Here is a 4,296-nt window from a genome sequence, read left to right on the forward strand (position 1 = left end):
GCTGGATCCGAGGTGGCGACCCTATCCGAAGTTACGCCCCGCGTAGCCAAGGATTACGCCCAGCGTAGTCCGAGGCCTCGCAGGGTATAAAAAGGGGGCGAGGGTCTCCAACTTTTTCACACCATTCTCTTTTTCTCTCTAGATTTCTTTCTCTCTCTAAGGGTTTTAACCCTCCCCTAAGCCTAGGTGATCCCCTAGCACCCTAAGGAAGCCCCGAGGCTCCTGGAGTCCTGAGAAAAAGGGTCTTTCGGTTTTGAAACGTTGCTCCAAATAAAGTTCCGGTTTTCGATAAAATTCGCTGTAAGTGAGCTACACTTACGCAATTTTTAATATAGCTTTCGAATACTTATAGGAATGTTATTAGGTCCTTAAAATAATTATTTGGGCTATTATTATGAGTTATATTGAGTGTTATTTAACGCTTATATAATAAGAATAATAATAGTCAGACTATTAATTTGTCGCGGTTATCGTTAGACTAAACTCTAGTGGTATTGATACTAGGTTTTATCGAAGGAAATTGTTTTGAGAGTATCGAAGCACTGTCCGAGTGCTGAGTCACCACCTTTCAGGTGAGTGCATAGTCCCTTTCATCTTACACATAGATATGAAGTATTTTAATATAAGTTACGTGTTGTGTGTGCATATTGTTTGAATACTTGCTCTCTATGCTGGGTGAAAGATTTTTATACATGTTTTAAATGATTTAAACTGTATATGTATTTTATATCTACAAAATGTGTTGGCTAAAACATGGGTAGATGAAATAGTTGTTTTGTGATAACACGATGGGAGACATCAATGTTGTCAGTGATCCAGTCATCTAGTGGAGTATAGATGATGACCATGTGCGATACTAGATGGTCCGGTGGAACGCTGGTAAGCTCGTAACCTGTAGGTGTTTTTGAACTAGGTGCTCATTAGGTATTTTGAACTGAGTGTGTTCACTACGTATCTTTGAACTGAGTGTGTTCACTAGGTATTTTGAACTAAGTGTGTTCACTAGTTACTTTTGAACTAAGTGTTTACGAAATGTTTTGGACTACGTGTTCACCAGTTATAATCTATAAGCCTTGGTAACAATGGACTTCGTGCCGATTCCTTAGGATGATCCTTAGGAATAAATAAACGAGGAATAGCTGATTCTTAGGGTAGATCCTTAAGACTAAAGAAGATAATGGGGATGGGTAATTGGGTTGATTTTTTGATTGTTTAAACATAATAATTATATTACTGTGGGTTGAAAACCCTATGTACTCACCAGGTTTCCCAACCTGACCCACTCAGTTTATTTATATCATAGGTGTTGATATGAAGTCACATTACTGATATGTGCATAATTAGTTAATTATTTAGCATACATTTTTATTCATTTTTAACTAATTATGTGTATAATGTGGACAAAAGGTACTTAATACTGTTTAAATTTTGTTTTCAGTCCAAAAGACATGCTTGGGAGTGAAAGGGAACAAGGGGAAGCAATTAGAGACCAAAGAATGAAGATTGAGGGACAAAAGCTTTCCTACTCGGTGAGTACACGAGCCTACTTGGCGAGTCCATTAGAATATTTCATAGGATAAGTCACGACTCCTGATTTGAGATGGATAACTAGAATCTACTCGGCGAGTTGGGTCTGCTACTCGCCGAGTACACCCTGTTTTGAGATAGTTATAAAAACCGAGCCTTTATCCGAGGGGAATACTTTTCTAGCATTTTTTGGAGATTCATCTGTGATTGAGAACCCTTGAAGGCACTGAGGAACTCTAATTTTCAATCTCTTGAAGAATCAAGGCAACTAGGTTAATCATTCCACTTAGCTTTAGGAATTAAGTATGTTTAGCTTAGTTAAACCTGTTTTTGTGTTTGTTTTTCCTGCAACTATGAGCTAAATACGTTTTTGTTTATGTTTGGGGAATACCAAGTAACTCCTATGGTTTAATTCTTAGCTTTTGATTGATTGTTTATTGGTGATTTATTAAATTAAGTTTGTTAAAGAACCTTATGCATTAATCACAACTATTTTCTGTTAATTGGAAGACAATTAAGCTGCATGGACATCTCTTAGTTGTTAACCTCATATGTCTATGTGAACACTTAATCATATGCTTAGGAATAATGAATATGAAACTAAGATTAACAAGATAATGGGTAGATTAATGTGTGAGCTTGTTTGAGAAACCAACAAAAAGGAGGTTAATTGAACCACTAATTTGATTAACCACTACGAATCTTATTTAATCCAAATCATTAATCTAGGGAATTAATTAGTTTAAACACTTGATCACCGCTTGAATTAATTGATTGTCTAAGGGTTAGGAGTAATGAACATGAACCTAACCACTATAGTTGGTAGCCAATAACAATTAATCTATCATAAATTCAAAATAACCATAGGAGTGAATTGGTTGAACCTAAATAGAAACATCTTTATCAAATTTGGTGAATTAGTTGTTTGCTTTAGTTACTTAGTTAATTAAGTGTTTTTGTGGTGTGTTTAAGTTTCTAGTCTTGCAAAACTAGAGAAAAAACCTTTTTACTTTCATTATTTGCTTAGTTAAAATTAGCCATTAGTTTAATTTTCCCGTTCCCTGAGATCGACACCCTACTTATCCAACTATACCATTAAAAGACAGGTTCACTGCCTTTGTGTGCTAAATTTATTAATAAAAAGTAGGAATAAAACAAGTGCATTTTACACACACCAAGTTTTTGGCGCCGTTGCCGGGGAACGGTTCTAAATAATTAATCTAATCCCTAATTTTTTCGATCCTTTGTGTGAGTTTACTGGCACAAAGTTAATTTATTGCAATTTAGTAGTCAGTAATTAGGTTTTAGCATCTGTTTTAGTTTTAATATTTAGTTTAGAATTTCTTCAAAATTACACTGATACTCGCCGAGTGCAGTCGCACCTACTCGGCGAGTACAAGTGTATTTGGCAATTAATTTTCATTTTTTTAGTTGCAATTTTTTTGTTCTTTTTACATTTTTATCTTGTTTATTTCAAGACTTTCATGACCAGAGGATCAAACACCCCGCTGGTACCCCCGTTTGAAGATCCCGAATCCGCATTGAAAAGGAACAAAGGAAAGGACGTGGAGAGCTCGAGTACACCAAAGAAGTCACCTTTGTCTAACTTGAAAACTGTTTTTGGGAAGAAAAAGAGTAGCAAATCAGGAGCATCCAACGCTTCTTTAGTAATCGACGAACCAGTTAAGGAAGATATTGAGTACGAGACCGAGGAAGAAGAGGAGCCTACATACGAGCACGAATCCGATTCCGAGGAAGAGTTAGCTATCACTATGGCTAAGATTGATGAAATTCCCATGGGGGAATGGAAGAAGAGGATGCGCGACGACACTGGCCCGGGATTTGTGCAACCCGCAATTCCCGCAACTGCTACATTTGAGCTCAAGGGTCATATCCTAGCTTTACTTCAAGAAATACCTTTTTATGGAAAAGACCACGAAGATGCCTACAAGCATTTGGATGAATTCAATGATGTAGTTGATTACTTTAATGTTCCAAATGTGCCTCGCGAGACTCAGCTACTTCGCATGCTTCCGGTGACATTCAAAGGTGCTGCAAAAGACTGGCTCAAGTCACTTCCCCTCGGATCAGTCACCACATGGGCCAAGATGAAAGAAGAGTTCATTGATCACTTTTGCCCACCTTCCAAGATAGCCAAGTTGAAGAAGGCCATTGCTAACTTTGAACAAAAAGCTGGAGAGTCGCTATATGAAACTTGGGAGAGATACAAGAGCTTACTCAGAAACTGCCCACACCATGACCTAAACAACCAGCAAGAAGTCTCCATCTTCTATGATGGAGTCAATGTCACAACCAGGCAGTTACTAGACTCGCAAGGCCCACTCACAAAGAAGCCACCCCCGGTGATCAACGAATTGATTGAAGAATTCTCTAAACACTCTAGAGAATACCACAACCCTAGAAATGATGTTACTAGGGCAGCCGCATATGCAACTACTGAAGACTTATCCACGGTCATGGCTATGCTAAAAGCCATGGATAGGAGGATGGATAAAATGGATCAAATGATCCATGCTATTTGGGTGGGTTGTGAAAACTGCAATGGGCCTCACCTCACTAGAGACTGTGATTTAGATGAGAATGGCAACAAGAAGGTGCAAGTTTGTTACTCAAGCGGAGACCGATATGATGAAGATTGGCGCAAACAAAAGAAAGAGTGGCTCCCGTATGAAGAGTACAAGAAGGCCAAGGAGGAGAAGTTTAGGCAAAAAGGAAGAGGTTTCTACCAAAAGGAGGAGCCGGTACAAG

General features: G+C 38.2%; 1 non-coding gene across 1 annotated transcript; it reads right to left on the minus strand.

Moving 5' to 3' along the window:
• Window positions 1-3,683: 3,683 nt before the first annotated feature.
• LOC145056018 (small nucleolar RNA R71) lies at window positions 3,684-3,790 on the minus strand. Its single transcript, XR_013685559.1, has one exon. It is a non-coding gene; the product is annotated as a small nucleolar RNA R71 (small nucleolar RNA).
• Window positions 3,791-4,296: the final 506 nt, after the last annotated feature.

The sequence above is a fragment of the Lactuca serriola genome, chromosome 5, assembly GCF_051521515.1.
Source record: "Lactuca serriola cultivar US96UC23 chromosome 5, Lser_US96UC23_V15, whole genome shotgun sequence".
In the NCBI taxonomy this organism is placed as follows: domain Eukaryota; kingdom Viridiplantae; phylum Streptophyta; class Magnoliopsida; order Asterales; family Asteraceae; genus Lactuca; species Lactuca serriola.